An 11,139-nucleotide genomic window follows, 5' to 3' on the forward strand; every position below is an offset into this window, starting at 1 on the left:
GCTGTTGCCTGTTCGGGGTGGTGGGGGGCCAGAGAGCAGCCGGCTCCATTGCGGCTGTTTCTGTCAAACAGCCCCGTTATTACATGTTAAGGGAAGGGGGGGGGAAAAAAAAAAAAAAAGGAAAAGAAAAAGAAACAACACTGGAATTGTAAAATCCAAAGGCAAAAGCTAGTTTTGTTCCGCTGGGTCAGGGGTTGGGGTTGTTTGTCCCTGTGGGAGCGCGTGTCTCCATCCCAGGGCACGGGGAGGTCATTTTGGGGCTCTTGGAGGGAGCTCCCAGCAGTGCCAGCGTGGTCCGGCGCTTGCAAACACTGCTTTGTCCCTTTTTCTTTCCCTCCCCTTTTCTTCTTCCTTTCCCTCCCTCGCCTTGGGACACAAGCCCAGCACATCCTCCCTCTCCGGGCAGCGCTGCCCCACGGGCAGGAGGCATTTCAAACAAGAGGCTCTGCAGTTATTCCTTGGAGTTTGCCCAAATCTCCATCTCGTGGAGGTTTTTCCCAGTGAGTCCCCGGCCCTGGGAGGCCACGGGGACCCTGTGGTCCCCCGAGTTGGAGGGTTTCTCAGCCAGCTCCACAGAAGGGAGATGGGGGATGTTCCTTGCTGGATTTCGAGAGTCTCTGGAGCAATTGCTTCCTGTGCAAATATTCTCAGGGCGTGTCTTTCCTGTCTAATTAACTGAGCCAGAGCCAGATCCTGTCTCCTTTGCTGCAGAATCAATCCAATCCAGCCCCTTTTTCCAGTAATGGCAGTTGAATTCCAGGGGTGGTGGAAAACCTTGTGCTGTGCTGATGAGTCCCATTCCCCACACCCAGGAAGGGGACAAACCCCCGAGCAGTGGGAACAGAACAGCATGGTGTTTTGGGGTTCTGTGTTTTGTTTTTCCTTGAAAATAACTAAATAATAATTCCCTAGGGAAAGCTGGGGGAAGCACCCTCCCCTCCATCCTCCAGTCCTGGGGTGCTCACAGGGCTTTGCTGCTGCCTGTTGCCCATGACATGGATCTGTTCCTGGTTTTAAGGTGTTGTAGATCAATGTGAAATATTAATCGTTTTAAATAAGCACAAGTGTAAAACCAGCCCTGGGAGGCTTCCGTCACTGGCTGGTCATAGGATCATAGAGTCACCAAAGTTGGAAAAGACCTTCAAGATCATGAAGTCCAACCATCTGCCCTGCAACTCCTAACCACTAAACCATCTCCTGAAGCACCACGTCTGCCTGTTTTTTGAACACCTCCAGGGATGGTGCCTCCACCACCTCCCTGGGCAGCCTGTTCCAGTGCCTCACCACTCTTTCTATGAAGAAATTTTTCCTAATATCCAATCTGGTCTCTGGCTTTGTCACCCTTGAGGTTTCCCAGGAAGCATCCTTGTCTTCTCCTTTAAATAATAAGATGGAAATGGAAATTCAGCTCATCCTTGTTGCTGTACAGCACCAAGCCAAGGCCCTGAGCACTCATCACCTTGCCATGACCTTGGAAAGGCTGGGTGTTTGGAGAGAGGGGGGTGGCCCCTCGTGCCCCACCACGCTGGGCTCCTGCTCCATCACTTTGCTTTTGGCAGCTTTTATCTTAATTTCCCCCTCCCCCCCCGCTGGACTCCAGCAGGGCCTCCCAGCCTAATCCTGTTCTGTGCCCAGCATCAAAGGGAGCAGGAGGCTTTGAAGAGCCCTAATCTCATTTAGTGCTTGGGTGGCTGCTGCCAGCACTGGGCGCAGGGCTGGGAGGGTCAGGGACTGCCCAGCCTGGGCATCCCATCCCCCAAGGATGTGCCAGTCCCATGGGAGCTTCAGCCAGATGAGGTGGGGCTTTCCGTGCTGCTGGGTTGGTTTTGGCATCACTCCTTCCTCCCTTGAGCGCTGGAAAAATGATGTTGGAAAGGAGGGATTTGGAGATTATTTGATCCAGAGCTCTCCTGGGAGTGGGTCACAGCCTGGCTGCAGGGCACCAGGGGCTTGGGGCACCCGGAGCTCTGTGGCATGAGCTGCTGGGGCCAGAGGGTGTCAGGGTATCTAGAATGCCTGTGGATGTGTGCAGGGAAGCCCTGGGTAGGCTCTTAGGTGTGCAGCCTGGGTGGATTCTCTGGTGTGTAGTATGAAGGCAATGCTCAGCAGTCCTTCCAGCTTCCCATGGAGGCACTAAGGGCTTTCTTCTCCACCACCCCATCTATTCTCATGTAACTTGGAGGCTTAGGTATCTCTAGGGCTTCTCCACCTTCACAAATTGAAGCCAGAGATGAAAAAAAAAACAGGTTTTAGGGTAGCCCTGGGGGATTTTGGGGCAGTTCATCAGCTGAGCCCCAGCCCCATGTGCCTTTAAAACAGCCAAGTCCTAAACTCCCTGAAAACTGTGACTTGCAACGGAAATGTCCCGAGCTGTTTCTGTTGACCAGATGTTTTTACAGGAAGGGCAAGGGAAATGGGATTTGCATTTGCTCTGGTTTCTTTATAGCATTTTAATGAAATCCAGTGCATCCCATAAATTGATGGCATGCCGAGACGAGCTGGGAAGAGCCCTTCCGGTGGGAACGCACGGAGCCCATGTCACGGCTCCGGCGGCTGCAGCCCTGGCCATGGGAGGAGCAGTATTTTTATCTCTGCTCAGCGTGAGACTGTGAGACTGCTTTGACTTCCTTTTTTCTTTTCTTTTTTTTTTTTTTTCTCCCCTTCTATCTTTCTTTTTCCCCTTCCTTTCACCTGAAGCTGGTTTCTGAGAACTGCCACCTCCTCAGCAAGCAGGTCCCGTGCTGCTGGGCTCTGATTTTCAGCCCGAGGCTCTGCACAGCAGCCAGCCAGGCTCAGGGTTGGGAACATAGAATCATAGAATGTTTTAGGTTGGAAGGGACATTAAAGATCATCCAGTCCCACGCCCTGCATGGGCAGGGACACCTCCCACCAGCCCAGGTTGCTCCAAGACCCATCCAACCTGCCTTTGGACGTTTCCAGGGATGGGGCAGACACAGCTTCCCTGGGTAACCTGGGCCAGGCTCTCACCACCCTCACACTGAAGAATTTCTTCCTCATGTCTAACTGAAATCTCCCCTCTTCCAGTTTTAATCCAGTCCCTTGGGTCCTCTCACTTCAAGACATCCTGGTGGTGTGGTCCCCATCCCAGCTCCTCTTGTACCTTCAGGAGCAACTCAAACACAACACAACCCTAAGTGACTCAACTGAGGACCTACAGAAAGGCAGTGGTGGAGGAGGAGTTGCTGCTGGTTCCTGCCCACAGGGATGGAGAGGCCACATTTTGGGAAGCTTTTGGCAGCTGCATTTGCATCCCTATCCCAGGAAAGGACTTGAGCAAACCCCCCCCCTCTCTTTTGCAGTACGCTTTGCTTCAAATCCAAAGCATATTCTTTTTTATTAGAGGCCTGTAATTGAAAACTGGATGCACAAATGCCCCGTGAGCTCCTTTCTTCCTCTATTCCTATGAAAAAAAGATGCACAGTGTTGTTTTTTTTCCTCCCTGGGGCAATGGGTGCCCAAGAAGGGATTTGCTGGTGATGGGAAGCATCTCAATATCCCATCATCTCCCTGACCCAGGGAAAGGCATGTTTGAGTCAATCTGGATCCCATTTGGTGTCCTGCATCGTGTGATCCAGAGTGGGCTGAACCACGTGTGCTCCTGCCCTCACCTCTGTGGTTCTCCCATGTTATTTTCTCTCTCTGCTGTACTAATAATGTTAAATGATCCCAGGCTGCTGGGGGTCAAGCCAGAAGTGACCACATTGAGTTATTCTTAGGTGGTTGGACAGTGTGTAGCTGGAGAGTTGCACCCCTCTCCTTGCATCTCTAAGGACTATATTCCTCTCCTGGTAGCCCCAGGGACCACATCCTTATCCTGGCATCTCTCTCCCGGCATCCCCAAAGATTACATCTGGCTCCCAGCAGCCATCTCCCAGCATTCCCAGGGACCACATCCCTGTCCTGGCATCTCCAGGGTCTGTATGCCTCTTCCAGCATCTTCAGGAACTGAATCTCTCTCCCTGCATCCCCAGGCACTGCATTGTTCTCCTGACATCCTTCTCCCAGCATCTCCAAGGACCACATCCCTTTGCTGACATCCCCAGGGACAACATCCTAGTGCTGGCATCTCCAGAGCCTGTATCCCTCTTCCACCATCCCTCTCCTCACATCCCCAGGGACTACATCCCTGTGCTGGCATCTCCAGAGCCTGTATCTCTCTCCCACTGCTCTCCTGGTATCCCCAGAGCATGAGCTGGGAATCCTTCCATGGGCTAAGAGCCGGATGGGTTTGGGTGAACTGTAATTCCCTTGGGAGAGGTGAAATGTCACCCAAAGGCACCTGGAGCTGCACCAAAACCCATGGGCAGCTGTTCCCAGCTGAGCAGGGAGGGCAGCCCCTCCCCTTTCTGCTTTCACTGTTCTTCGAAATCTTTTTGAGATTTCAGTGGTGACTTTTTCTATTTATTCCTCCTTCCTCCCCTCCTTTTTTCTTTTTTTCTTTTCTTTTTTTTTTCTTTTTTTAAAATTTTCAGTATCACAGAGTGAGGGCACACGGGGGGTGTGTGGGGTGGGGGGGTGACGAGACAAAAGGTTATTTGTCATTTATTAACCACAACTTTTTCCATCCTTGGTCATGCACGGAAAAAACACTTTGAGCAGCATAACCACAGCCCTGGCGTTAATTGCTGAAGAGCAGAGTTTCTTATTTTGGAAACTGTTGCTGGGATGGAGCTCGATGGGGTTGGGAGGGGAAGGGTGCGGGTTGCAGCCTGCCCAGGAGAGGGGCTGGAGGGTTTAGTTTTAACCTTATCCTTTAAAATCCATCCTGTAGGGGGGTGGTCCCCATCACTGTGACTCCCCTTCTCATGGCAGTGATGCTTCAGGCTGTCTTCTAGGCAGGGATGCTGCAGGGCTACTTAGCTTGGAAAGCACCGTGAGGAAAGCGAGAAGAAAATTGGGGTATTGAGGGAATCACAGGAAAATAGGCTGGGAAAAGCACTCAGGGATGGTGCTGTGTCCTCCCAGTGCCTCCTGCAGCTGGGGGTGCAAGGGGGTGGGGGGGGCTGCAGGATGCCTGGTGATGGCTTTTTGGGTGGTTGTCTCTTTTCTTTTCTTTCTTTTTTTTTTGTCTTTTTCTGGGTTTTTTTGTGTCCCAGGATGTGGTTGTTTCGAGGCGGGCGCTGCTGCTCTGAGAGGTAAATATTTATGAGAAGGCTGCACAGGCAGGGCCGGGGCTGCAGGGAGTAACTGAATCTCTCTCCCTGCATCCCCAGGCACTGCATTGTTCTCCTGACATCCTTCTCCCAGCATCTCCAAGGACCACATCCCTTTGCTGACATCCCCAGGAACAACATCCTAGTGCTGGCATCTCCAGAGCCTGTATCCCTCTTCCACCATCCCTCTCCTCACATCCCCAGGGACTACATCCCTGTGCTGGCATCTCCAGAGCCTGTATCTCTCTCCCACTGCTCTCCTGGTATCCCCAGAGCATGAGCTGGGAATCCTTCCATGGGCTAAGAGCCGGATGGGTTTGGGTGAACTGTAATTCCCTTGGGAGAGGTGAAATGTCACCCAAAGGCACCTGGAGCTGCACCAAAACCCATGGGCAGCTGTTCCCAGCTGAGCAGGGAGGGCAGCCCCTCCCCTTTCTGCTTTCACTGTTCTTCGAAATCTTTTTGAGATTTCAGTGGTGACTTTTTCTATTTATTCCTCCTTCCTCCCCTCCTTTTTTCTTTTTTTCTTTTCTTTTTTTTTTTCTTTTTTTAAAATTTTCAGTATCACAGAGTGAGGGCACACGGGGGGTGTGTGGGGTGGGGGGGTGACGAGACAAAAGGTTATTTGTCATTTATTAACCACAACTTTTTCCATCCTTGGTCATGCACGGAAAAAACACTTTGAGCAGCATAACCACAGCCCTGGCGTTAATTGCTGAAGAGCAGAGTTTCTTATTTTGGAAACTGTTGCTGGGATGGAGCTCGATGGGGTTGGGAGGGGAAGGGTGCGGGTTGCAGCCTGCCCAGGAGAGGGGCTGGAGGGTTTAGTTTTAACCTTATCCTTTAAAATCCATCCTGTAGGGGGGTGGTCCCCATCACTGTGACTCCCCTTCTCATGGCAGTGATGCTTCAGGCTGTCTTCTAGGCAGGGATGCTGCAGGGCTACTTAGCTTGGAAAGCACCGTGAGGAAAGCGAGAAGAAAATTGGGGTATTGAGGGAATCACAGGAAAATAGGCTGGGAAAAGCACTCAGGGATGGTGCTGTGTCCTCCCAGTGCCTCCTGCAGCTGGGGGTGCAAGGGGGTGGGGGGGGCTGCAGGATGCCTGGTGATGGCTTTTTGGGTGGTTGTCTCTTTTCTTTTCTTTCTTTTTTTTTTGTCTTTTTCTGGGTTTTTTTGTGTCCCAGGATGTGGTTGTTTCGAGGCGGGCGCTGCTGCTCTGAGAGGTAAATATTTATGAGAAGGCTGCACAGGCAGTGCCGGGGCTGCAGGGATTCATCCCAGATGGATCCTGCTCCATTGCTCCTGGGTGACCCGTCACAGCTTGCACTGATGCCCGCGATGGGCATTGTCATGTGTGACATCATCTTGAGATGATAAAAAAAACCAAAGCTTTTGGGGCAAGTTCTGCTTTCTTCAGCCAGGCAGGGACAGGTCCTGCTGCGGGACCGAAATACCTCCCTGGGACAGGGATCAAGTGCTTCTGTTTGTGCCTTTGGTGTTCTTGCATCATCCTGGGTTGTGCAAAATCCCAGGACAATGCAAAGTCCTGGGACATCCTGGAGCCTTGGGGGTGGGGAGGGGTCTGTGCTGGACCCCCCCCAAGCCCTGCAGGGTCAGGCTTTAAGGTGACTCAGCCGCTTCCCGTTCACACGCAGACACCTTGTTTGCTTTCTGTGCTCCTTGTTTATTCCAGGAAATTATTAAACCAGCCCACACAGGAAGTGAGTTTGGCTTAAAATAAATAAAAAGGCAGGTGCTGTTTACAGATGCTGTGGATGGCCTCTCTTTTCCTGAGCCCTGCAGTGAACATGATCTGTGGGGCTTTCTGGTTTTGAGGTGATTTGCAGGGGTTTGGATGATTTGCAGGGGCTTGGGGAGGGAGTGTTGGCTGATCCACGTGGCTCTGGCAGCTGCTACGGTTTATCCATGCAGGAGGGGCAGCCCTGAGGACAGGGTGGGGGGTTCAGCCAGAACCCCCAAATCTCTCCCCGTGCGTATGACTTCACCCTGGCTCTTGGGGTTGTTTCACAGGTTTGATTTGATAAGCAGGCGGGGCTGGGGCTGGTGGGGTCCAGGCTGTGTTTTCTCTCGTTGCCTTTTGCTGGTGCTTGGAACAGAAGGAGCTTTGTGTCCCTGAGCCAGCGCTTTGGGCTGGCACAACAGTGCCTCTTGTCACTGCTGAGCCCTGTCCCCTTGGGGATGGCTCTGTCCCCCACCCTGCAGGCCTTGGCGGTGCTTGGAGACAGGGTGCCTTGGAAACTCCTTCATCCCTCAAGTGCTGGTGGGTTGAGAGTGCTGTCTGGGGCTGGGATGGACAGAGAGGTGATGGCCAGGGGCTGGGAGGCTCAAGCTGCACATGGGGGGTCACCTCATGTTTCTGTGCTTAACAGAGGCAGGAAACCTCCTACACCGAGAACAGCCAACTGCATGATGGGACTCAGTGCTGCTGTCAGTAGGTTTCAGAGTGAACAGCCTTTGCATGCAGGCAGAGAGGCCAGACTGTGGCACCCCATGGTCCTCCTTGGCAAGCAGTGAGAGGATGAGCAGTCCTGGGGTGGCCTGCAGTGGATGTGGGGTGCAGGAGGCACGTGAAGGGCCAGGGGCGTGCAGGGAAATGGCTGGAATCAGTGGGATTGTAGCCCCCATTCCCAACACCAGCACTGGCACGGGGCAGTTTGCCCTTGGGATCAGCCACAGAGCAAATGCCAGAGGAGGAGCATTGGGATTAGCTGTGCTGCCAACCCCCCTGAGCACTGGGATTAGGAGGACAGGCACTGGGAGTAGCTGTGCTGCAAACCTGCGAGGCCGAGCGCCGGGATTAGCTGTGGTACAAATCCCTGAGGATGAACGCCGGGATTAGCTGTGGTGTAAACACCCGAGGACACGTGCTGGGATTATCTACGGGGCAAAGTCCTCAGAGATGAATGCTGGGTTTATCCATGGCACAAACTCCCAAGGACAAACCCTGGCATTACCCATGGTGCAAACCCTGAGGACAAGGGCCTCTGCAGTGGACACTTGGTCCCCTCCAGATCCACCCTTAGTGTGTCCCCCCAGCCCTGCAGGACCCCCGTGGCCACCCACTGCCCTGCGCTGCACCAACGGGACGTGTTTCCCCTCCGGTTTGCCTGGCATCTCCCCGGATGGGTCTGCGTGTCTCTGTGCTCCTGGGAAATTTCACAAAATTCCCCAGGGCCTTGGGCTTGGGACGTGGTTTTTAACACTGGAATAACTTGGCCTTTGCACTGCGGCAGCTCATGGTGACCGCCCATCCGTCTGTCTGTCCATCCTCTGGTGGGACTGAGCTGTCCCCAGGCACCCTGCAACCTGGACTGAGGTTTGTCCCTTGCGTAAGGGCTCCGTGATTTACAAGAAGTGACAAATCTGGCCCGGATCTGTCGGGGACCTTGCACAAGGGCTGGTGGTGTGACTCAGAGTGGAAGCGAAAGAGCTGGTGCAGGGAAATCCCCGGCGCGTGGAGGGGCCGGAGGCAGCGCCCGCTGCTCTCGAAGGATTTGCTCTCTCTGGCCCCGCTGCCATGGCCATGCCACCATCATTGTCACTGTGCCACCATCATTGTCACCATGCCACCATCGTTGTCACCGTGCCACCGCCATCGTCACTGTGCCACTGCCATCATTGCTGTGCCACCACTGTCACCCTGGTGCCACCACCACCTTTGCCAGCAGGGCACTGGCCAGATCTGCTGAGGTGGGTGGGTGGCTCCAGGTCCCTCCTGTGCAAACCAGCAGCATGGGTGCTGGCAGTGTTCTGGGTAACCACCAGATCAGCCAAGCCCAGGAGTGTCTGGGAGGAGTTCTCCCAGCATCCACAGTGTCCCCTGCACATCTGTGCAGGTCGTGCTCCTTATGGCCACAGCTCAGAGCATCATGACAGGAGCTTTCCCAGCACATCTGGCCATGCTGGGAGGAGTTTTGCTCCCACCAAAAAAATTGCAAAGTCAAGGTATCCTTGTTGGAGCTGTGCAGAGGCACCCACCATGCTGATTCACTCTCCTGGGCACTGGATTCCCCACAGCTGCTGGCCTGTGAGGGCACGAAGGGCAAGTGGAGGGGTGTGCTGGGAATACTGCCTGAGGGAGGAGCACTGTGGAGCTGGCAGCACGGGTCAGCATGGGCAGCCCACCCTGGCTTCCCCCAGGAATCATAGAATCATAGAATCATAGAATCTTAGGGGCTGGAAGGGACCTCGAGAGATCATCTAGTCCAACGCCCCTGCCAGAGCAGGGTCACCTAGAGTACATCACACAGGAACTCATCCAGGTGGGTTTTGAATGTCTCCAGTGAGGGAGACTCCACAACCTCCCTGGGCAGTCTGTTCCAGTGCTCTGTCACTCTCACAGTAAAAAATTTTTTTCGGATATTCACCTTGAACTTCCTATGCTCCAATTTGCACCCATTACCCCTTGTCCTATCACTGGTCATCACCGAGAAAAGCCTAACTCCATCTCCCTGACACTCACCCCTTACATATTTGTAAACATTGATGAGGTCACCCCTCAGTCTCCTTTTCTCCAAGCTAAAGAGACCCAGCTCCCTCAGCCTTTCCTCATAAGGGAGATGTTCCACTACCTTAAGGAAGGTAGGAAAGAAAGCAGTGATGGAGCCGGGGTGAGAGCTGCTGTCAGGGCTGTGCAGGGTGGAACCACAGCAGCTCCTGGCACAGCTCTGACCTTGGCCTGACCTTCAGTTTGTGCTCCTGGCATGACCACAGGGCCGAGCTCCCTCTGGCTCCTTCCTATATTTGGCAGAATCCAGCAAACCCTGCTTTCTCCTGGCTGTCCTGCTCTGTCCAGGGGTGCCACTGGTGCTGTGCTGGCACTCCCAGTGCCACATCAGTGCTCCTGATGACACCCTGCAGCTGACATGACTGTTCTCCCCATTGGTGGCCCCATGTCCCCATCAGTGCCTGGCTTCTGTCAGGGGGAGAGTTTTTGGGGGATCTGGGCCAGATCCCACTGCTGTCAGCCCTGTGAGCTGGAGACCACCCGTGTCACAGCCCAGGGCAGCAGGTTTGGTGTGGCAAGCATCAGGACTGGGTTGCTGCAGCAGTGACACAGTGATGTCTGTGCTCTGGGGACTGACTTGCAGGTGGAGCTTCCTGGGGCATCGTGTTCTTGGTTGATTTTGGAGGGTACTCACCCTTGTGCTGGGGTTTCCCCCATGTGCACATGGGGTGTCTGGGGTGGCAGCTGCAACTGGTGAGACTGGGGACTCAGCTGGGGCAACATCCTGAGTGTCTTGAGCATCCCATCCTGTCCTGAGCATTCTCTCCCATCCTGAGCATTCTATCCTAACCTGCACATCCAGTGCCATCCTAAGCATCCCATCCTATTCTATCCTGAGCGTCCATCCTGTTCCATCCTGAGTATCCTGTCCCATCCTGAGCATCCCATTCCCTCCTGTGCATTCTATCCTATCTTGAGCATCTTGTCCCACCCTGAACATCCATCCCATCCCATCCTGAGCATCTTGTCCCATTCTGAGCATCCCAAGCACCTCATCTCCTCCCAGCCCAGCTAGCAACAGGGTGTTCCCAGCCCCGTGGTGCTGCCTTGGCACCTCTCTTGCCGAGGAGGAGCCAGCAGGTGCTGGGCAACCACACGGGCTGTTGAGTTTGCAGTTTTGGTTACCAAGAAATGCCTTTCCTGGTACCAGCCTCCTCCAGCAGGGCAGAGGTGGAACGGGGGCACCATGCCTGCGGTAGGTACTTCTCCGAAGCCAGACTGGTTTGGGTTTTTTTTTCAGCCTCATATCTCTCCGCCACATCATTTCCTTCTCCCTCCCTGGGGGGGGGCGGGGCCTCCAGCAGGGCAGAGGTGGAACGGGGGCACCATGCCTGCGGTAGGTACTTCTCCGAAGCCAGACTGGTTTGGGTTTTTTTTTCAGCCTCATATCTCTCCGCCACATCATTTCCTTCTCCCTCCCTTGGGGGGGGCGGGG

At 54.0% G+C, this 11,139-nt stretch overlaps 1 protein-coding gene across 1 annotated transcript in view; it reads left to right on the forward strand.

The window, feature by feature from the left end:
- The window catches only part of SH2B3 (SH2B adaptor protein 3), a gene marked incomplete at its 5' end in the record, with an annotated part of 20,710 nt that overhangs the window by 2,677 nt on the left and 6,894 nt on the right, over positions 1 to 11,139 (forward strand). The gene's annotated exons all lie outside the window — the stretch shown is intronic.

The sequence above is a fragment of the Chaetura pelagica genome, unplaced genomic scaffold (genome assembly GCF_000747805.2).
Source record: "Chaetura pelagica isolate M959 unplaced genomic scaffold, ChaPel_1.0 scaffold585, whole genome shotgun sequence".
Taxonomy (NCBI): domain Eukaryota; kingdom Metazoa; phylum Chordata; class Aves; order Apodiformes; family Apodidae; genus Chaetura; species Chaetura pelagica.